The 23,950-nt window shown below is 44.6% G+C and overlaps 2 long non-coding RNA genes across 3 annotated transcripts in view; one reads left to right on the top strand and one right to left on the bottom strand.

Annotated features, from left to right (window-relative positions):
- Positions 1-19,484, bottom strand: part of LOC311578420 — a 35,449-nt gene extending 15,965 nt beyond the window's left edge. The window contains exons 1-3 of one of the 2 annotated variants that reach the window (XR_014772867.1): positions 19,296-19,484; positions 15,211-15,383; positions 14,784-14,965 (exon numbers count right to left, since the gene is read on the bottom strand). This is a non-coding gene — a long non-coding RNA (uncharacterized lncRNA). The remainder of the gene's footprint in view (positions 1-14,783; positions 14,966-15,210; positions 15,384-19,295) is intronic. The other variant, XR_014772868.1, reaches the window with a different exon arrangement.
- A 133-nt stretch (positions 19,485-19,617) lies between these two features.
- The window catches only part of LOC311579642, a 30,402-nt gene continuing 26,069 nt past the window's right edge, over positions 19,618-23,950 (top strand). Inside the window, exon 1 of the long non-coding RNA XR_014773204.1 lies at positions 19,618-19,998. This is a non-coding gene — a long non-coding RNA (uncharacterized lncRNA). The remainder of the gene's footprint in view (positions 19,999-23,950) is intronic.

Below are 23,950 nucleotides of genomic sequence, written 5' to 3'. Positions count from 1 at the left end.
CGGAAGACAAGCCTGACCCACTAGCATATTATAAGCCTGGGCTCACATCACATTTGCTTAAAATCCTGTTGGACAAAGCTAATCACATGATTCACACCAAAATCAGAAAATAGAGGCAGTACTTTCCTCTAGAGAGGATGGAGAAGGAGGATAAAACTGGCTGAACAGTAATCAAAACTTCACAGACACGGCAGTGTGCTTTAAGTTCTCCCTTATTTGACCATAGCAGACCAAAGAGAATACAGCCCAGACAGAGACTGAGAGAGCCATAAAAAGCCCTTAGATCTCAGAGAAGTAAATGATAGCACATGTGTGTGTGCCATATGCACACATATGCCTGGTTTTGGTAATGAGGCGATAGATAGAGCACTTGAAGAGCAGGTTGGAAATCAGCAACCGCTTTTCAACCTTAGTATGCTCTTGTCAAAGGAAACGGGGGAAACCAAGCTGGTGATAGCACAGGCTGGTGGAATTGTTTATAGGGAAAATTGGGAATAATATCACAATGTGAAAACAGGTATACCCTTTGATTCAGTGTAAGTGCTGCTAAGGAGTTGCTCCATGAGCAGAATTAAAGCAGCACACATAGTTTAGTTTCATTTGTTTGCTAAAGCAGGAAAATTTAAAAAGTAAAAGCAGAAAATAAAAAGATCAAAATGAGTATCAGCTTCTAAAAATTGGATTAAATGAATTTTGGCATATCTATAAAGCATGCAATAAAGACATTTCAAACAAAGTTAAATTAATCTAAAGCAGTTCATTTCTTCAAAAAATATATTTACCACAACATAAATCCTGACAGTGTAGCAAAGCAAGACTCATGGAGTCTTCTCAGAAAGAAACATCAGTGGGAGACAATGGATCAGCCAACAAATAATGTCAGGAAGTGATAATATACAATATGATATGCATATTTTTTACATGGTGATGCGCCAAGAGCATCCTAGAAAGGGATGACCTTTAATGGGAGAGCATGGAAGGCATAGGGGAGGAAGTAGTATTTTCATGAGACTTACACAGTCAGAAAGGCCAGTCAGATTTTGAAGAATGTGAAAATGTGTGGGAGGAACATGGCTAAGAGCAAAAGCAAAAGTCCTGAGAAGGGAACCAACCAGGTTTACTCAAGGAAGAACCAAAGACCAGTGTGGTGAGAGCAGAATAGGTCAGGGAAACACTCAAGCAGGGTGAGTTGGTGAACTAAGGGACCTGGTCTTCTGCTTTGCCTCCTCCATTTCCATCTTCCCTTTCTCTATCTGTGACATGTGTGTAACTAAAAACTAAGCTTTTCAGACTAGTTCAACAGGCATAGAAAGCTTTACAGATCTGACTTGACACAAGAAAACTAAGAGCCCAAAAGTTTAGAAACTTTGCCTCTTTGGTCCCACCTTTTCTAGCCAGCAGGCATCTCATAAACTATGAGGCAAGGATTTGATGTGGTGTCTATGGAAGTCAAGTGTTTTCTTGCCATGCTGAGCTAATGCCTGTGAAGGGAAAAGTGGAGTCCCCGACATGAGGCAGAGCTCAGCAGACATCAGCTGCTAGTCTGTGCCACATACCGTGCTGCTACAGCATCTCTCTATGGCCCACAGTCATGTCACCCAAAGGCACAGTGTTCAGCCAAAGGAGCCATGGGATTAAACAGACCAGGCTGTGAGGCTGCCTGATGACTTCCATGCCATTATCCTTCCCTCTATAACTCACACGCAACCCTGGCAGTCTCGCTCCATTTCTTAGAACAGAATCTGCTGGGGACTGGGAAATTAAACAGAGTTCATTAATCCTGCAAAATAAACCATGGCATGTTTACCTGAACACTCAGAAGCGTTATCATAAATCATCAGAGTAAAGCTCACCTGTTTAAGTGGGGGAGCAGCCTGCATTCACCCTGTGGGAGCAGAAGGTCGTGGCGTCAATGGCCTGTTAGTGACTCCAGTTTTTTTCCAAACCCATCCAATAACCAGGAAGACCAATGCTTTATGCTCCATTATCATTATTAGCAGTCATGAATCTTGCTTGACCCAGAGGTTCAGAAGGGGAGTGTACTGTGTACGTACATGTGTGCATACACGTATCTGCTGGGAATAAGTCTAACATACAGTCAGAGGAGAAATTTGGGAAACCCTGGTTTGTTACAGGAACTTGTGTGGGAGAGTATGTATACATGTGCACATGGTGAGGGGTGCACTAGCCTATGCATGTGAAGGTCAGAGGTTAGCATCACCTTCCTCACAGTAGGTGCTGGGGATATAAGTTGAGGTCCTCAGGTTTGCACAATAGTCACTTTGCCCATTGACCTATCTCCAGTCTCTGAATTATTTTGTATATCCCAACTTCTCAGAGGAAAGCCTCAATGGATCTTAAGAGATCTCTTGAACAGATCCATGGCCCTAAAAGAGCTTGTCATTTGTACAAAGTCACACAAGCCCTTGTGCCTGAGCTGAGAGCAGAAGTAAAGATTCCCAAACCCCAGGGCTCCTGCTCATTTCCAATTCAGTGCAGTGCACCTGCCTGCATGCCTGGTTAGACCAGAAGACATTCAAGAAGTCGGCTCTCTCCTGGGAGCAGTGTTCTGCCTGACTTTGAAGGTCTTAGTCTGTGGCTTCCTTGAGTAATATAGTAACAATGAACTTCCCAAAGCAGTGATGCTGTAAGCAGCTTCTGCCTTGGGTCTGGGAAGGCTGCACACCAATGAGCCTGCCATTTTGAAGATGAGGGAAACATGGGACGGACCCAGATCCTCTAGCATAAAGGTGTCTCCAGCAGACCCGCAGACACGGGGGTCAAATAAGCATCTTTGAAAAACACCTCTGTGGCTATGCGTAGTACAGACAGAATGAAGGCTCATCTACAAACGTGTGTGCAGCTGCTACCATGTGGAATGGTACGCCAGGAGGAGTCTGGGCTTTGTAGGGCTGAATGTGACTTTTGATTTGGGGTCCTAGTTTCTATAGAGTCACATGTAAACCACTACATTTCCTGAACTATAAAGTGAAAAGAAATAATAGCTACCACAGGCAAGATGGTATTTGAAGTTCAGAGTTTTCTACTAAATGCTTAACACATAGCGGGGGTTAGATCACAAACTTGCAGCTGGAAAGTTAGAAAGACCCTCAGTTGTGATAAACACTGCTGTTAAGTAATCTCAGAAATGTAGTTTCCTTGTCTGGAGTTTTAGCTGTGCACATGACACTCAAAATAGAGATGGAATTCCCGACGTTCTTTGCAGGTGGTATGATTTGTGAGAACGTTTGAGCCAAGAAGATGAAAGTCAGTCAAAGTGCCAAACACAACTTCTGAGGCATAGTTCTGAAAATCAGAGAAGCCATCTCTTTCCTCCACCTTTTCCTTAGTGGGTTGAGTGTGGTCATGATGGCTGCAAGTCAGGCAACCATGAGCAGAAAACCCTGTCAGGTGTGGAAAGACTCAGACAGGAATCCTGAAGCCTTCATGTACCCTCCAGTGGCCTTTCTTTACTTTTAGAGAAAAAAAAAATAAAGGGCTGACTTGCCTGAGCCATTAGTTCTTATGACACCACCCATAATTCAGCATCTCTTAGCAGCTTGTCAGAAGCAGGGATGCCTCTTGGGTGGGGATTTCAAGGCAGGAGTTTGGGAAGCTGTTTTGAAATGCTGCAGATAATACATGTGCCACCGACACCATTTTCCAGCACGCACATCTAACCTGATGATAACTGATAGAATCTTCCCAAAGTGCAGGCTCTGACGAGCTCTTGGTGAAGGCTTAAAAGGCAGATGAAATGAAGCCAGAGGAGAAAGTAAAGCCAGTAACTGACAGTGTCAGGATTGAAAATGATTTTGACAGTGTGGAACACTGGATGAGAGCCAAGCAGATGAAATTTAATGGGAGCATATAAAAAAAAAAAGCAAATCAAAACGTCCTTTCTTTATTGAAGGAAATACAAACTGTCCTACTCTTTGACTTCTTAAATTAGAAGGAAGAAATATAAAATTACATATTTTAAAGCATAGAAACATTAAGCTATGGGCCATTGTTAATTATAGCTAGCTAAAGAAATGGGTGGAGAGAAGCCTGGGAAAGGAAAAAGAGGAAAAGAACTCAGTGTAATAAAGAGAAACATATTCAAGGACAAAAAAAGGAGAATTGGGAATCCAGTTCAGAGCCGACTGTGGATTAGGATTTTTGGACATCAATGGGCAGATGGTGCAGAGGCATACTGGGTGTCAGGCACCACACAGTGGCCACTCTGAGTTCAGACACAGAAACAGAAGCAGTGCCAAGCGAAATAAGACTCCCCCAATCACACAGCTAGCCAAAGGTAGGAGCAGCATCTGAATCCAGATAGTTCAATGCCTGACCCTCCACTGCCCTGCTGAATGCTGTCCTCTCATGCTGCCTCTCTTAGTTAGGATTACTATTGCTCTGATGAAGCACCACAACCAAAAAAGGCAACTTGGGAAGAAAGGATTCATTCATTCACGGTTCCACATAGCATTCATTATCAAATGCAGTGAGGGCAGGAACTCAAGCAGGGCAGGAACCTGGAGGCAGGAGCTGATGCATGGACCATGGAGGGGTGCTGTTTACTAGCTTGCTCAGCCTCCCTTCTTAGAAAGCCTAAGACCACCATCCTAGAAATGGCACCACCCACAAAGTGGTGGGCCCTCCCCCATCAATCAGTAATAAAGAAAATGCCCTACTGCCAGATCTTATGGATGCAGTTTCTCAATTGAGTTTTCCTACTAGTGTCAAGCTGACATAAAACTACCCAGCACGCTCCCCTATTCTGCTTGGAAATACTTTCTGAAGAAACTGATGTTCATCAGGGTAAGGACATCAATTGTCTCTGTTACCACTGGAGAAAAGAGATGCAGGGGACCACATGACCACACAGAGATGGTCAGAAATGTGACCAGAGGCATCAGCTCCTTCTGAATTCCATTGTCCTCAGCCTCTGGCTCCATTCTATAATGGAGTTCAAGCGATCTTGAAGCTTTGATTCTTGTTCAGGCAAAACAAGGAACTCTTCTCCACAAATGTGCCACATCCTGCAAGGTATATCCCTGTCTCCAGATTTACTTTATCAGTTAGGGCAAATGAGCCCTCTGGGGATGTACCAACAGGCACTTCAGGTGCACATCTCAATTTACCTTGACAATAACCCTGATAGGCAGTTTATTCCAAAAAACTGTTTTTGGTTATAGGTGATTAAAATCCTAGGTCAAACTATTACAGGCAAGCCAAGAGAGAGAAAAGGGAAGTTTGTCTCACAGGCAATGGGACAACGGGTGCAGCAACCTCAGGCCGAGCTGGATTCAGCAATCTCAGTAGAGCCATCAGGGCAGACACCTGATTGTCTTCCCTTGTTAATTTTCAGTGTCAAATTGACTGGATTTAAAGTCATCTGGAACACATACCTTCTTCTTTATGAGTATCCTGAGAGCTTTATCTGAGGTGTAATGGCTATCTTTGGTTATCAAATTGACTACATCTGGAATGAACTACAGTCCAGAAATGGAGGACACATCTGTGAGAGTTTGTTGTCATTATTTGAGGGTTTTTTTTGGGGGGGGGGCTTAGTGTATTAGTCAAGGTTTTCTAGAGTCATAGAATGCATGAAATAAATATTCATATGTTCATTATATTATATAGCATATATAATATACATTATATATTTTGAGGGTTTTGTCTGCTTGCCCTCATTTTCTAACTTTTTTTTTTCATTCTCTTAAATCTCTACATATTCAAGAAAGCATTTTTGGGGTATTTATTGACTACTGATGTCCCAGGTTCTGGGGATAGAGATGAGTCAAAATACATTCATGGCATGCAAGGTGTTCACTGTTTGGGGGAAGCTGGGAAGCTGGGGCACAATTAACACCAACCATCTCTAACAGAAGAACACAAAGAATGTGAGGGAGCAAACAGAGCATGGTTTCCAGATCCTTCTCCCAATGTCAACACGGCCTCTAGTTCTCTCTGCTGGTGAGTGAGTTTTCCCTGGGAACACCCACAGGACGCCATGACACTACCTGAAGAATAGATGGCTGTACCATCATGTGACCAAACGTCAGTGTCAGGTGAATCAGGGCCGTAGTATCCCTTTGAGTTATTTACATCATTATTTCAACCAAAGACCTGACAGAAACCACTGTAAGTGAGGAGAGGTCTATTTCAGCACACACTAGCAGACGGTATGGTCCATCACAGTGAGGAAGCCATGGCAGAACAGTTTGCTTTATTAGGTTGTGGCTGTTATTTCTCATGTGTTGGTAGATAAGGAATCAGAAAATTCTACACTAAAACCCAAGGTGGGTAAACATCAATGGTCCACTCCTTGTAGTCTACTGCTGTGAGCCAAACCCCTTTTCCCAAAGTTTTCACGGCCTCCCCACATAACACCACAGGATATCAAGTATACTAACTGTGAGCTTATGGGAGACGTTTCAAATTTAAGTCAAAGCAGTATCCCAGAGCCTAAACTCAGAGTACTTGTAGTAGTGCTTTTCTGCCTGTGTTTGTAGCTTTGTGTCCCCACCCTCCCCACTGGGAGTACTGCAGAAACAAAGAGACAGTCATAAACTAAAGGAGGGCGGCATCAGAGAGCTGCATGGTGCACCCAAGGAGGGCTCGCCATATCCTCCAGGGAGGGCCTACTGGTGCAGCCTTGCCTCGCTGAGACCAGTGGATGAGAGTAGCAGTTATGGCTCCCTAAGCAGAAGATCACAACATGCCATGCATACCTGTGTTCCGGCAGGAATCTGGGACTCTAAAAACCATTTCATCAGTCCTCATCTACTTTAGTGTGAGCTATTAACTTATTTAGCAATATAACTTTCTTACATTATTATCCATTTGATTCCAAAGAGCTTCATGGGCTAACAGCTGTCTTGTAATTCTTTTAACTCTCTAGTATTGGTTGCTGGTAATTTGAACTTACACGCTTCAGCAAGAGAAATAGGTCTATATTCTTTTTCTGTGGGACCCTTCTATTAAGGTCAAAGTCTGGCATTTCCAGATAGCCTCTGAGCTTGGTATAAAATGACAGACTCCCTTTCTCAGCTGGGTTCCCCCCCTGCCTGATCTTGGAACCCCAGATCTTCTAAGGAGTGTCACACAGCCCTCAGGGAGATTCCAAGCTCTTTCCTGATAAGAAACCCATTCAGCAAGTACCTAGGGATACCTGAAAATACCTACCCTATGCTAATGAGATGTCTTGGTGTCTTCGCTTTCAACCAATGACTTTTAATGGTACCTGAAGTTCGCCCCCCACCCACGGGATAGTTAAGTACTGCTTTCCTGTTACGGTATGACTGAGTTACTGTACGTAAATCAAATATCGCTAGCACCCTTAACCCAAGCAAATCAAACACATTCCCCCTCAAAACCCCTCCCAGTGCCCAATGGTTATAATGAAAAGATAGAAAAGTTTTTTTTTCAACCCTGGCCACTCGGTACCTTCCGAGATGGCCTCAGGGCTGTTCTATACTTTGGGAGAAAAACCACACCGTCATACCTGTCCGGTGCACCTGACAGCACATGATGTCCCGAGCTGAGCTCCGGGAAAAAATAACTAGTAACCAATCATTTTAAAGGGCATTCTTAAGAACCAATCATGTTCCAACAACTCTACTTAACTGTCAATTCTGCTTCTATGAGGGCTTTGCTTATTCGAGGTCTCCAGTTCAATAGAGTTTGGTAGACCCCGTCGCGACGGATCAATAAAGCATCCCTTGCTGTTTGCATGGGACTGGACTCTCATGTCTCATTGGGCTCCGGGAAGTAGGACATAGGCAGGAAGTAGGATCTAGCCTCCAGGTCTTACAATAAGTGCCCTTTTCTTATGATATAAAGGGGTCAGCATCATCTGTTTCATCCAAGATCATCTGATTTCGTCATTTATTCAGGGGAAGGAAGAGCTTCCCTTCTCCCCCGAAGAATTCATCGCTGGACTCCCCCTCCCCCAGGCATGTGCTGCTGGCCTCTGCAAGCTTCCAACATACACGAGTGTGCCAGTGCAGATCACTGCCACCATCTTTCTCCCCTGTTCCACCCACCACCTGCAGGAAAAAGCAGCTAGCTGTTTTCAAAGCAGCCATTTTGTCTGCCCAAGCAAAACAGGGCTCCCGGGTTCCCAGTCTGCCTCTCTCTGTTGGTGCTCGGAGCTGCAAGTCAACCTCCTTTACTGGCCGCTCATGAGGCAGCCACTGACTTGTCTATGTCAGGTGGGGCCCTCGTTGCCACCTGGTTTGGGTTTCGGAGCCCTGCGCTCCTTTGACTCTGTGCTTCACCTCTTTCAGCCCAGAGAGTGCACTTCCGGTTTCATGCTCCATAGGGCCGGAGCTTCCAGGGAGAATACTCAACAAAGCCCAGGCTCCTGCTGGATGCAGAGCAACATTTTTCTGAAGCCAATTTATCCAAATAACAATTGGTGCCACCCTGATTAATTCTGAAAGTTTGCTGGTTAGTTTATGTTAACTTGACATAAACCTAGGACTGCTCGGGAAGAGAGAACCTCTGCTGAAGATTGCTTCTGTCTGGCCTGTGGACATGTCTGTGGGGGCATTTTCTTGTTTACTAATTGGTACAGGAGGGTCCAGCCTGCTCTGGGTGGTACCAGTCCTAAGATGGTGGCCATGTACTGTAGAGCAAAGACACCTGAATGTCAGCCAGGGAGCAAGCCAGGAGGCAGGTCTTCTCTGTGGTCTCCATTTCAGTTCCTGCCTTGGCTTCTTCCCTCAGTGATAGGCTGTGATCCTAAGCCAAAGTTGCTTTGGGTCGTGATGCTTACTGTAGCGTATCCCAGCAATAGAGAGCAAACAAACACAGAAGGACAGACCTTCTATTGGACCTTGCTATGAGACTGCATATTAACCAGCTCGTGTCACTTAAAGGGCCTTCCTTCCCATATTTACCTTTTATTGTTTAGGAATCAAAACCAGTTACATCCTGTAGTTCTCAAATTCCCAGGCCCTCTGTTCTCTTTGCTCTCTCCACCACATGTACTTCTTCCCCAAGCTTAATTCCCTCCTAGTATTCATTATCTGCAGTCCGTGGCAACTGATGTGTTTGAGTACTATTCTGCCTTATGATTTCTTTACCTAGAAGCAAAAGTTCATGTAGCACATTCTTTGTTTCTACGGTGACCACTGAGGACAATTTTATCAAGGAGATTTGCTACTTGATAATAGAAGTTGCCATTTTTTAAATTCTTCAATACCGCCTTTTTTGTTTGTCCCTCTCAACCTCAAGAAACAATGCCATACAATTTAGGTAACTACAGTGGCACTTCAGTTAAGACCCAGTTGTTGGTTCAGTCAGTTTAGCCTAGCTAATGCTGCAATAAGAAGCCCAAAATTATTACAAGTGAGACTTACTCCTTGCTTCTATCCATATTGTTTACAAGATGGCTGTCCTTTTCCAACATACTGTCCTCATTTTAGGGTTCAGACTGAAGCATATGTATGCTATGTGGTGGCAGAGGGAAGGGGGAATGCAGGCATTTACTTTTCAGTGCTATAGTCTGGATGCTGAATATCTTCAATATCCCTGGACCCCTGGGAAGTGCTACTGGGAGGAGCTGCATACAGATAGGAGGCAGGGCCTCATGGGAGGTTCCCAGGTCATTGTTGGACTATGGTGTCTACCTTCTTTTGCTCTTTGATTCATATGCTGAATAGGTTTGTTCTACTGCATACTCTTCCATATGCTGTGTTTGGAGGAGGCACAGAGCAATGGGGCACCTGATCCCTAACTGAAATCTCAAGTACTATACACAAAATAAGCCTTTCCCCTTATAACCAGCTTGCCTCAATTATTTCACTGTAGTAACAAAAAACTGGGAAACATGCTCTACTTGGAAATGACAGGTGTACTACTATCTACGCTGCAGGGACCAAAGTTATTCCCAATACCAAGAGGAAACATTTCTGCCTTTCACAGAGAGGAGCAGAGGGGAATCACCCAAATGATTATGGGAAGATATTTTGGGTACAGTGCTATAATCTCCGCAGCAGTATGCTAGTAAGCATGTAATAACTGCCTCTCTGGGGGAGAACAGTCCTGATACACAGCAATTACCGGTATCCACTGCATTCAGTCTCCAGCTGCCAATGTGAGGGACAAAACTGGGGAGAAATGTGTGATCAGCTGTGATGAGCCAGTGTGAACAGAGCACAACACATGTTTACCCTGTCCAATTCTAAATTAGCTATTTACTAAACATAAGCTGGCCTGTATCTGTCCCCCACTATGGAGCACACCTCTAGCCTTGCTTCAGATGACAGCAAGGGAGGAGACTGTACAATCCAGCATGAATGTGCCTCTTGCTTGAGATGACTGTGTGTAGCCAGGATGAACAGTGAACAGCCTAAATCTTGTTCTTTGCCACTTCTGTCTTAACTGGCACTTTCAACCAGACAGTTAAGATGTGAGATTGAAATAAAAATAATCTTTTGCCTCTATAAATAAGATTTAGCTCCAGGTTCCTCTTTTAGTGAGATGCTGATTAAGGACTTGGCTCTCCTCCAACAAAAATAAGGTAGGAATTGTTCAAAGACCTTTAATTCCAAATTATTCCTGGTAGGAATTTCTTGATGGAGATATGTCTCTATTTTTGTATGTTTACAATTCTCCAATGAAAACCTTATTTAAAATGTCCCTAAATTTGGAACTGTCTTTCACATGCCCCCAAACTCAGGTTCTGTTTGTCAAACAATACAAAGATACTTCTTACATGGATAGGACTCATTCCTCTGGTGACGCTGGGCAAGTGGTTTACATGCTCTGAATTTTTGTTTCCCCATCTTTAGGGTGTGGTCCTAAGCCTACTTCACAACGCTGTCACAATGCTTAAATATCTGACATGCTTAAAACACTTAGTAAAGTACCTTACTCATGGCAGTTACTCATAAATAATTATCAGCTGAGGACACCGGTTGGAATTATGAAGGTTTTTATGAAGGAACTATGGAAGGTTTTCAAGTAACCATTTAAATTAGGATAAGTAAGGCCTTACTTGATGGCCTTGGTGCACATGGCAGGCTATGACTTCAAGTCCATTGATAAAGACTAACTACCACAGTCCCCTGGGAAGCATAGATGTTACTGTCATTTAACAAAATTGCTCTGTGTCCTTTAGTACATTATAGCTATTATCTCTCACTTGGCTCCAATGACAAAGCCATTCAAAGTCTCTACAGAGAAAGCAGCTATGTCCTCTCTAGGGTGGACCCTACATCCCATTTCCAGGGAGAGGAGAGCACTCACAACAACCATGCCCTGCTTCTCTCAGAAAACATCAGGAAATGCCACCTCTGTGTTCCCTGATGATCCAGAGAGTCATGCAAACACAGGTGCTCAATGTAACTCACCCCAGTGTCCTAGACAGACATTAGAGAGACAAGTTGACCACTCATAAAAGAGAGCCCATCAGCTCCCTGGAGAAGGTCATTTATTCTTCCTGAGTTGCTATGAATGGACCAGATCAAAATTTCAGGCCATTTGTGGAGCTTGAGTTAGAAAATAATGACGGCGAATATATTGATGCTGATAATGATAACAGTGAAAAATGGTGAGAGTTTCTCAGGAGTGGTAGGTAGCCCATTGATCTGGGCTGTGCATATGTGTGTATGTATGGTGAAGGTGTATATACCTTAACATATATGGTGTATTGGTTCTCCAGAGTGCTCTCTCGCTCTCTCTCTCTCTCTCTCTCTCTCTCTCTCTCTCTCTCTCTCTCTGTCTTTTGCAAAACATATATCTGCTTCTTTTACTGCCATAATTTTTCAGAAGTAACACTTACATACAGCAAGACTTGGAAGAGTATGAAGCAGTGTATAAGGAGGCAGAAGTTAACTTAATTAGGTATTTCAAAGTGACTTACCATCCCTTGTATGAGCATCTTCACACACTTGGGGTGCAAATATGGTTATGTGTTTTTCCCATCAATTCACACAGAAAAGCTTGCTATTATAACAACAGTGACAAGTCCACACATTTTCAATAATTTCTTGTTTGCATAACAATCCAAACCTAAGGACTCTGGTTGGAGAACAGCTTCCCCCACAATGCTAAGGATCCTTAGGGATTCATGCCTGATGGCCCCCTCTTCCTTGAATGATGGGTTGCCAGACTCATCCAATAAGGAGTGTTGTCCCAGTGTTCCCAGGACACCCCTAGGCAAGGCAAATTACCTCTCTGACATCTCTTTTGATACAGGTAGAAAAAATAGCATTACAATAAAACTTTATATTCACTAGTGCGCCCTTCCAGATTGGATTGTTTGAAACAGATGAACTAAATGCCACCCCTAAGGTTTACTAGATGTCACTGAAATAAAGAGGACCTGCAAAAACACTTTCATATTATTACAAGTCACAGGATAGAAAGTGTTTGAAGGGATCAGTTAAGTAGCTTTTTCTAAGATCTGTAACTAGTGCTTAATACATTTGTTATTTGAGATTTTTCTAAATTTAGCAGATGCCCAGCTGCTGTTTTGCCGCATAAAATATAGATGGTAATGATATCAATCTAATAAGCGCCTTGAAATAGGCCAACATCTTTAGATATCAGTCTGTGTAATCAAATCCATTTGGAGTTTGCAAGGTGATAATTAGTGGGTATCCTGAAAGTATTCCTATCATCACGGAAATTGCTAAAGTGGAAAGGCATGGCCCTACTACATATGTTATTAAGGTGGAATACAGTACAGCCCTGAGGATATTGTTCATATGTTAATGCAATAGCTGCTTTGGTGTTCTGCCATGCATACCAGTGCCTTATTTACATCCATCTAAAGGAGAGGGGATCTGAGGAGCCGATTCGCATGGGTCATCAAGTAGATGGAATGAACTGCCTGGCTAACTAGGCAGACGCAGGCCCTCATTTCTCCCTGTCTCCAGTCTCCCCATTCACCACTCAGGTTCCTGCTGTGGCAGGAACTCTCCACAGGGAGAGTGCCCTCCAGTCAGGGTTGTGCTTAGACCTTTGCTCAGCCCAGGAGGACTCCTCTGCCCTCTCAGCAATCTTGGAGCAAGAGCCCCTCCAAACAGGAATGGAATGTCCTTTCTTCCTAATGAAGTAAATATACATACAGTAGCTTTTAAGACGCAACTTTTCCAGAGCTGCCTTTTAAATACCAAGATATAAGTCAGTTCTCTCTCTTAAGTAGCAATATTGTGAACTGAGAAATGTTTTTATCGCCTGTGATAAAAAGAGAAAGAGGCTTAAAAAGGAAGAAGGGGAATGAGAGGGGGAAAAGGAAAAATAAAAGAAGGTAAAGGAAAAGAGCCAAGGGGTGGGGGTGGGGGCTTAATTAGCTGGGGTCTTCAGATCCTTATATGCTCAATTTCTATTTTCTAACACTGTAATTTTATTTATTAAGAGAGGGTCTCATTACATAGCCCGGCCTGTGTCCAAACTCATAGAAATCTGTAGTTAACAATTCTGGGATTTGGGTTTAAAAACAAAACAAAACAAACACATACACACACGCACACACAGAGAGAGGGGGGGCAGGGGAGAGAAAGAGAGAAAGAGAGAGAGAGAGAGAGAGAGGGAGAGAGAGAGAGAGAGAGAGAGAGAGAGAGAGAGAGAGAGGGAGAGAGAGAGAGAGAGAGAGGGAGGGAGAGAGAGAGAGAGAGAGAGAGGGAGAGAGAGGGAGAGAGAGAGAGAGAGGGAGAGAGAGGGAGAGAGAGAGAGAGAGAGAGAGAGAGAGAGGGAGGGAGAGAGAGAGAGAGAGAGAGGGAGGGAGAGAGAGAGAGAGAGAGAGGGAGGGAGAGAGAGGGAGAGAGAGAGAGAGAGAGAGAGAGAGAGGGAGGGAGAGGGAGGGAGAGAGAGAGAGAGAGAGAGAGGGAGAGAGAGGGAGAGAGAGAGAGAGAGAGAGAGAGAGGGAGAGAGAGAGAGAGAGAGAGAGGGAGGGAGAGGGAGGGAGAGAGAGAGAGAGAGAGGGAGAGAGAGGGAGAGAGAGGGAGGGAGGGAGAGAGAGAGAGAGGGAGAGAGAGAGAGAGAGGGGGGGGAGGGAGAGGGAGGGAGAGAGAGAGAGGGAGGGAGGGAGAGGGAGAGAGAGGATGCTGGGCATGGTGGTGTGCACCTGTTATCTCAGCACCCCGGGAGGCAAAGGCAGGCAGATCTCTGTGAGGTGTACAAAGTGAGTCCAGGACAGCCAAGGCTATACAAAGAAACCTTGTCTCAAAGAAAATCAAACCAACAGAAATATTATAAGAATGTGTTTTCATACTAATCCCAGGTGTGGGGATATGGGGCTCCTTCAGACTGTCTGTAGCAGCTAACTATGATTTGCCTTGTGCTCTACCAGAGGGGTGACTCTGGCAGCTGCTGTTAGCTTCTACAATTGCGTGAAATTTGGAATTCTGGGAACTTTCAGAGGGTGCATAAATGCTAGGGCCACAAGAGGCAGGGTTGTTGGGTCATTCATAGGGGTTTGTTATGGTTTGTTAGTAGAAGAAACAAAAAGAAAGAATTTAGATCTGAGTCTCTCTTCTCTCTCCCCTTCTCTCTCCCCTTCTACCCTTCTTTCTCTCCTATTTAGTGATAGTGGGTGAAACTGGGGGGAGGGATAAAGGACGGGGAAAAAGAAGAATCCACAAAGTAGCAAAGACCAGCTACAAGCAAAGAAGAAAGTAATTAGAGTCAAGGATCTCGGGCTCTCTTTCCTCCTCTATCCTTCTTTCTCTCCTATCTAGTGATGAGAGAAAACTCAGCGAGATAAAAGTCGGGGGGGTGGGGGTGGGAGGGGGAATAATCCACAAAGTAGCAAAGCCCAAATACAGAGATCTGCCTACCTTTGTCTGCCAAGTGCTGGGATTAAAGATATTCACTCCATACCTGGTCTTAAAACTGTAATTTTAATCCAATTACAAATAAGTGATTCCAAAGAGCAAAGGCATCTAGCTTGACTTCCACAGTCACTGTGTATAAAGCAAGCACTTCTCTTCACATTGGCAGAAGGAGAGCAGGAATTTCTCTAAAAGAGGAAATAAGAAAATGCCCATCAGTACCATGACCATTGAAGCATAGCGAGGCAGGAACACGCATCTTACATGGTGGCCTATTTGCAGTTTCCAGAATCAAATCCTGCCTTTCCCACAATCAAGCATGACTGTGGCCCTGCCACTTCCCCATCTCATTGATGTTCCTGTCTGCAGATGAGGAAAGCATTGCCTATGCAGAAGGTTACTGGGGACTGGGCTAACCAACAGAGATGCTTACCCCCGATACAGCTGTACAGTTCTTAATTCTAACTCATGTATCGTCTGCTGGTTGCTCATACAATTCTAGATGTAGCTTGGTGAAGAATTGAATAGTTTTGGGGTTTGTTTTTTTCTCCTTCATAAGGCTTGTTTGCATCTTGATTGCTGTGATAAAACATTCAACCCAACAACCTGGAAGAGGAAAGGGTTTATTTCATCTTACACTTCCAGATAAAGTCCATCACTGGGGGAAATCAGAGCAAAATCTCAAGACCCAGGAACCATGGAGGAAAACTGCCTATATAGCTTGATCCATTTATTTTCTAGTATAACCCAGGACTATCTGTCCAAGGGTGGCCCCACCCCCATAGACATGCCAATCTGATGGGGGTGATTTCTCAGTACTGGTTGTCAACAAGTACAAGGCTCAATGCATTAACTTATTCAATAAATAATTATGGAATATCTATTATGTACCAGGTAGTAAGATGGTACCAAAGGTATATGCATTACATGAATGAGGTTGAGTCAAGGCCCAAGATCTCTAGGATCTCATATTCTCATTCAGAATAAAAAAAAAAAACCTAAAAATATATGATGTATTTCCAACACAGAAAAGGAAGTAATCCCAGAGGAACACAGCATGGGCAATTCTTATGAACTTCAAAGTCACAGATAAGATAATCCTGGTAGAGGAACCAGAGCCAAGAATCCCAGGCAGGTGGACCTGTTTGTACAAAGAACATGAGTCACTGGAGAAGCTGAACACTCTCAGCATCCATAGAACAACCCTTGTAGAAGGAGGGGGAGACATGGCTGAGGAAAACTGTATCCCAAGCCACACAAGAAACTCAGCCAATGAGTGAGTAGGAATCCTGAGGACTTTTAAGCTAGCTGATGAGGTGCCCTGCTTTCTCCTTTCAGAATGATCTTTGGAGTCTGATGTGTAAGCATGACTTGGGACTAGATAATCTTAAGGCAAAACAAACACCATTTAGAAGGTTTGGGAAGAGTCTAAAAGAAGTTAAATGATTTAAACCATGACAATGAGCACTGGTTGGGATGCTCAGTTCATGGTTGACCTCTACCATAGGAAAGGAAGACTTAAATGCAGAAGACAGAACGGACACAGGGGAAACTGAGAATGACTCTGAGGCTATGCTGCCATGGGGTTGGCAGTTCCAAGAGCAGTATGAGGACTCAATTTTGGGAGGGTTTTTTTTTTTACAGGATTGAACAGTACATCAAAGGAGCACAGTAGTAAATACAATTAGACATAAAATGCCATTGGACTTCAGATAACTGTGCCAAATCAGATGCAGGGACAGGTGCTACAAGTCCAATATCAATAAACTTTGCTTGATATGGGCATTTCTCTTTGCACGTAAATTATCTTCTTCCAGGTAGCAGCACCAATGACACACCCTGGACATTTTCCCTTCTGTCTGTCTTGCCCTTAACTGCATCTGAAAATCCCAGTTCTATAGAAGCAGCTAATCCTCACTGCTCTCCACTTGTTAATGTTACTAGGAGGTGGGAAGCTTGACATTTGGGCTACTTTTGAGAGGAATCCAAGACTTACTGGACACATTAACTTCTCATATGCCCTGGGTTAACCGTGCTTCAAAGAACTTTATAGGCGGCTAGCCCAGCCAGCCGTTTGCTAGGCAGCTGCTTTTGTGGTCCTGTGTATGGTATGAGGAAGAATCAGGATATGGCCAAGTTGATCTGGACACATTTTCTTCCTTTACAGTTTTACAGACCAAGCAAGAAGGAGAGTGGCCAAAGTTTTAAAACATGGATATATATGTACCACAATCTCTTTATCCATTCTTCTACTGATGGACACTTAGGCTGTTTCCATGTTCTGACTATTATGAATACGGTTGCTATGAACATGCTTGAGCAAATTTTAGAACATTATGACAGGCAGATTTGGGCCCAGGGGTCCTGCTCAAACTAAGGCATCAGCCAAGGACAATTCAGGCTGTAAACTTTAAACCCCTACCCAGATCTAGCCAATGGTCAGAACATTCTCCACAGTTGAGTGGAGAGTGGGATATGACTTTCTCACGTACTCTGGTGCCTCATATTTGACCATGTCCCCTGGAGGGGGAGACCTGGTGGCACTCAGAGGAAGGATAGCAGGTTACCGAGAAGAGACTTGATACCCTATAAGCATATACAGGGGGAGGTAATCCCCCTCAGGAACAGTCATAGGGGAGGGGAATAAGGGGGAAATGGGAGGGAAGGAGGAATGGGAGGATACAAGAGATGGGATAACCATTGAGATGTAACAAGAATAAATTAATAAAAAAAGAAATGTGGGAAAAAAACATGGGACAACAGTGGACATTGGGAAGCCCTTTTGCAGGTGGTAGAATATGAAGTCTGTGAGCAACAGTGCCTGAAGAGAGGTATGTATGCCAGCTGCTCTGGAAAAGGGACTGATGCATTCCAACTGAGTAATTTCAGCAACCTTCCAGGAATTGGGAAAGGGCACATACATACTACTCCTGTTGGAAGAGAGTGAAACACTGCAGAGCAAATCTGAGGAGTTCTCTAGCAATGCCAGGGTTAGCTTTAGGCTTATAAGACGCAATCAGCAACTGTAGTCAAGCAACAGCCAAGAGACACTGGGAGCCAGACTGTGATTAAGGGATAAGTGAAAGGGTTTCAATCAGAGGTTTGAGGACTGGGTCTTCATTCCAAGGAACCAACATTTTCCAGATCTAGTCATTGGATGTCTTCATGACCACCTGACAACTAGGAATTGTTGGTTCACTCAATTATCTTTTCTTCATATACCTAGACATTTGAAGAGCACCTTTAATTTTTTTAATTAAAAAAATTTACTTTAAAGTAAATTTACACAGCTTGAGGAAATGCTGGAAAGGACAATTCTGTTAATTTTGTGGGTGAAACAGAACTGCCTCCGTTCCCAGAAATTCTTATGGGTCCACTTACGTTCAGAATTCCAAACTTATGCAGGAATGGAAGGCATGCGATTAAGAAGTGACCCCACAGACCCAGGGACGATTTTTAAGGGGAGAGGGAGTTCTCTGCAATTCTTCATTTTTCTCTGCTTAATAGGTGGCTTCAGAAGCAAAGAGATTGGACTGGAGAGGTGGCTTAGCAGTTAAGGGCACTGACTGCTCTTCCAGAGGTTCTGAGTTCAATTCCAAGCAACCACATGGTGGCTCACAACCATCTATAATGCAATCTGATGCCCTCTTCTGACCTGTAGGTGTGCACAAAGGCAGAGCACTGTATACATAATAGTAAATATATTTTTTTTTAAGTGTCAAATGAATTTTACCCTTAAGCCAGCCATGGTGGCGCAGGACTTTAATCCCAGCACTTGGGAGGCAGAGACAGGTAAGTTTGAAGCCAGCCTGATCTACAAAGTGAGCCTAAGACAGCCAAGGCCACACAGAAAAACTCTTGTGTTGAAAGAAAAAGAAACAAAGAAACAAACAAAAAACAACCCAGAAGCCAAGAGACCCTTGAACTTGAAGGCAGTCTCTGACAGTAATTGACCTTCAAAATCATTTAATATCTTATTTTGAGTGCCGTGTTGCTCCGGGGAAGGTGACACTCACTTGCTTTAAATCCTACCAGGCAAGGTTCTGAATTCTAGGCCTGGTCTACACTGGGCGTTCCAGGACCAAGAGGGCTACATAGACTGTCTCAAAATCCCACGAGACCCTTGTCCATACTTGCAAAATTCTTAGGTTATGGACTCCATAATAACAGCTAGATGTTTAATGTTTACCACGAACCAGGTGAGCCATTTCGCAAGTTCTCTCTATTAGTCCTAATGAGCATCGTATGACATATTTTCCTAGTATCCTATTTTTGCCGGGACATTCAGTTCAGTGTTTGACTTGCATGCCAACGGTCACACAGGGAGTTGCGCAGAAGTAGACAGTCCTAAGGCAGCCATGAGGTCCCAGGTCGACACCCACTGAGCGGTCCTAAGGTGGGCCGACGCCCAGCCTCACCCTTATAACTCTTAACCTCCTCCTCCCTTTCGCACAACTCGGGCTCACACACCCCTTTCCCCAGCCAAGCTCAGTGACCGCGGGAGAGTTTTTGCCCTACCTCAGGATATTTTTCACGCAGCCTAGCAACCAAGTGCGCCCGCCCCTTAACTCCTTCTCTCCGGATTGGCCCAATTCTGGGGGACGGCGAGGAGAAGGCGGAGTTTCCAGGCCGCCCCGTTACCGCCCAGCGCTGCGCGCTGCGGGTGCGTGCGCACGCGCCTTCAGTGAGCACGTGAGCCCCCGCCTCCTAACGTGCCGAGGGGGGCGGGTACAGGAAGCGGGAGGAGAGGGGTGGAGGCCGCCGTTGCCATGGCAGTGACGTCAGGCGTCGGGGAACGAACCCGGCCCCTTCCCACACACACACACACACACACACACACACACATGCGCGCGCGCGCGCGCGTACACCCAGAGCCATGCACACGCGCGCGCACGGCCGCTCTCCTCAGACACACTGGAGGGAAAGGTCAAACTAAAGGCGAGCGAACGGAGAGAACGCGGCGAGCGGCCGCCGCACCGCGCGCCATGACGGACGCGGCCCAGCCGGCTTCCCCGCCGGCCGCCGCCCGCGCCCCTCGCCCGCGCGTGCCCGCGCCCCGCCCCCCCCCTCCTCCCCGGCAGTCCAGGGCGCGCGACAGGCGCGGGGCGCGCGCGGGCGGGAGGTGGACTCCGCGGGCGGGCGAGCGGACGGGCGGGCGACGGGCGGCGGCCTCTCCTCGCGCGTCTCCGGCCTCGCGCGGCCCGTCGGCGGGAGCGGCCAGGTGAGTGCGGCGGGCAGTGGGCGCGTGCGGGGCGAGGCGCGGCCTCGGCGGCGCGGCTGACAGACGCTCGGCCGGCGGGGGGGCGGCGCCGCCCCTCGGGCTCCGCTGCTGCTCGGCTCCGCGGCCCTGGGGCAGGTGGGCCCCCCCCCCGAGCGGCCTCAGCCCGCAGTCGCCGAGGCCACGGGAAGGGTTCGGGACACTTCGGAAACTCTGGCCCCGCGCCGAGGCGCCCGCCCCTCCGGGCCGGCGAAGTGCATTTCCCCGCCAAAGTCGCGCGGAGCCGGGACGCGCGGGTGCTGAGGGGGGCAGCAGCTCCGGGCTGGGTCGGGACGGAGACCCACGGACCCCGCCTGTGGTGACCCAGCATGCCTGCTGGTCGTTGCCATGCCAGTGCTCTGTGTTTGTTACTCACGGTTATTTTAGGACCGAATGGTTACCAAAAAAGTTACTTGGAAGAGAGGGAACTGCTTGAATTGACATGAGTTCTTTTCCTGTGCGTGCAGGAAATAGGTTAATCTCTCACTCTCGCTCGCGGACAACTGATTCGTGCCGGTTGCACTTTAAAAATAAACGCAAAAGCCCCCCGAAACACGGTTAGCGTCTGTGTGAAGTTTCAGGTGTCAGGCAAACACGTTCACGGGAGGAAAATAGAAAGGGCACCGAAGCACTTGATACGTCCCAGCACCAGGAGTTTGTTAGGAGCTTTGGTGCTAGAGCGGAGTTTAGTTTTGGCTGGCAAGGTTAAGTAATCACGTTGACCCAGTGCCACCCACCAGTGTGCAGCTTTCCCCAGAGGAACTCCAGAGACTGTTCCGGCCCGGAGCTTTTTTTTTTTTTAATTTAGCAGGATCATTATGTGCGCCTGGATCCTGCCTCCTTATCAGACATTAAAGTGAATTGTCTACCGTGAACTGCTCTCCACGAAATCACTTTGAGATTACCAGGCACCTCTTGGACCTGCCGTGTCTCTATTTGGAAATTTCCAGTGTAGTGTGTTCACACCGATCGAGTTCCCTCTTCCCCACAGTAGAAACCAGTCCAAACAGGTGCCAGGTGTGTTGTAAAATTTAAATCTAATCCAAGAAGACTACTCCTGGGTTTGTGAAAGGCGTAGTGGGTGATAGGGGAGGAACAGCCCAAAGGACACCCTTCTCTGTAAACTGGATGTCAACTAGAAGGCTTAGGAAATTCAAGTTTGATTGTCACCCTGAGCGTTTCTGATGCATGAGTGCTTTCCCTTTTAATTCTGGATATTTGATTATTTGTCACTCTGAAAAAAATTCACTCAACAGAGAACGCTCATTCTGAAATTGAGTCCCTGTGACATGAAGCGTCTCAGTGAGAAAGAAGGGAAGAGGAGTTGGAAATCTTGTTCCTTACTCCTTCAGCAGCCTCTTTTGTACCTGTTCCTCATCTTGCGTCCACTGGCCATTACTGGCAGGGACTTACGCATGACCTTGTAGTCGGTGGTAACCCCAAAACAGTTCCTGTAATATACAAATAACTTTTATTTGTTTGTTTTTTTTCTGCATTTTCTTGAAGGGAGCTGTAGGTGTGGGCAAATCAGCACTTACTCAAATAACACCCCTGGAGTAGGCTTGTTGACCTTGCTGACATCACAGAGGTCATGTGTTTGTGGAATTAAACAACTCTTGGACATTTTACTCCACGTGATAGGACCCATGGGGAAGTAACTTGAGATATTCTTGTCTCCATTTTTAAAAATCATTTTATTGAGTGTTTTTTTGTGAACCATGCCAAAAGTAAAGTGATTCACTGACTTGGTTATGAAGTGAATTTCTGGTTTATACTTTAAAATCACTTAATTATTTTTCAAATTTGCTATCGTTGCTTGCATATTCTGTTACACTGGAACAGTTGGTTTGTTGACTAACATCTTTAGAGCTTGCTTGAGGGGAAGCAGGGAGAAAAGTAGTAATGCTGGAATGAGGTGGGTTTGGGGAGGGTAGGGGAGATTAGGGAAGCAGCTGTCCTCCACTTTAAGAAATTTGATATTTTAAAGTTTAAGGTTTCAAAATAAGTTAGGTAGTATTTAGTTTCATGAGAATTTTACAGAACAGGGTACCTTGAAATCTGTTTGAATAGTATTAGTAAATGTGATTTGACTTATGAAATTTGCTTGATGTATAATTTAGTCATAGACTTTTGGCATCTGTAGGAGCTTTCTGAATGTTTCCTTGAGTCTGGCTGTCCCAGGTTACCTGGGGATAAAGTTCAATTCATTGTCCCATATTTTTGTGCATCCATTAATTTGTCATTGATTTATGCTGTACCATTTAAGGAGTACATTGCAATCTAGTTAAAAATTTTCACCATTGAGTCAAGTTTTACCATGGGTTTGACAAGAACCCCACCATAGGTGGTTTAGTTACTACTGTCTCAAAGGCACCTTGTTGTCAGACTCTACTAACTGTTGGTCTTGCAGCAGAGGCCAACAAGTGGTTATACCCAGACATCAGCAAAAGCAAAATAAATAGACTTGGTCTAGGTGCACACACACAGTAAAAATTGTAGCCTTGAAATTTTCCCTGGGTGCACGTTCTTCAGAATTAGAGGCTAGATTTCATAAGCCGTTGTTAAGTTTTGAGAGAGTGAGGTTTCTTTTCCTTCTTATATTAGTGTCTTCAATTGATTTGGAATCAGAAGAAGCTGGTGCAGTAGTGTGGTAACTTTAGTTCTGATATTATTTTGCTTTGGTTATGTAAAAATGTTTAACAAGAATTAATCTGACTAGACTTTGACTAGCAGGTTAGCTCCGAGTTCCTGTTGGGAAGAGGAGGAAGTAGCCCTAAACTTCACTGAAGACAACTAATGCAGGCCTTCACACTGCATTTTTGACCTGGGTGTGAGACTTCCTCACCCTGCAATCTTTTTTTTTTTTTTTTAATTTTGGTTTTGGTTTTTGATTTTTTCGTTTTTGGTTTTTCTAGACAGGGTTTCTCTGTGTAGCCTTCCTTGACTGTCCTGGACTGGCACCTGCCTCAGCCTCCAAAGGGCTGGGATTAAAGGCCTCACCCTTATTAGAAGGGAAAACTAAGCATAGGCACACGCTAAAAATAAAAGCATTCTCTGAGTACTTAGCATTTTGTTTCTGTAGGTTTATCAGAAAGTAAATTATTTCAACACTGTGTTTGAATTCAGGGTTCAACTTTGGGATCCTGGGCACAGCTTTATGTGTTTTTGTATATTTGAATATCATAAAGACTGAAGGATCAGCTTGAATTATATACTGTTGATTTTTTTTATAAATACTGATTCCTTATTTCTAGTTGAACAGATGACTAAAATGAAGATTGAAGAATATATGGTATTAAAAGAAATGTTTTCCTTTTTTCTTTTTTTAATCTTAGTAGATTATCATAAAGGATAATTAATTTCAGAACATAATGAGGTAAAAAATACTACATTGGATTTATGATTGGTGACATTTTTTGTTTTGTTTTAGATACAGGCAAATAAAGTAAAAATATTAATTCATTTTAAAATGTTTGTGCCAGGATTTATGAGAATAGCAGGAATGATTAGAAATTTTAATTGGAAATTAAGACTGATTGATATTCTCAATTAAATCATTTAATTCAGTGTCACTTTTCAAATGTCACATAATTTTTCAGTTTCCCAGTGATGATTTCTGGTAAGTGAAATCACAGGTTCAAAACAACTCATGTAAACTCAAATAGTTGAATACCGCTAGACGTCCTAAGCATAAACTGCTTCATACAAACCTGTGCGGCCAATCTACTGTATGGAACTTTTTAGTTTCTTAATAATCTATATAAATCAGGTATTGTCATGAGCAATTGTATAAATTGTTCTTTCACTATTAGATGTTTATGTTTCCAACCTCCACTCATCAGGTCATCACGTCTATAATAACAGAAAGTTCATTTGAAAAAGCAGCTGTCTTTTTTACTTTTTCCCAGCCATTCCC

The sequence above is a fragment of the Acomys minous genome (genome assembly GCF_964271855.1).
Source record: "Acomys minous genome assembly, chromosome: 12".
NCBI lineage: Eukaryota > Metazoa > Chordata > Mammalia > Rodentia > Muridae > Acomys > Acomys minous.
Note: the sequence above shows the minus strand (reverse complement) of the source record. Positions and strands in the feature narration are given on the sequence as shown.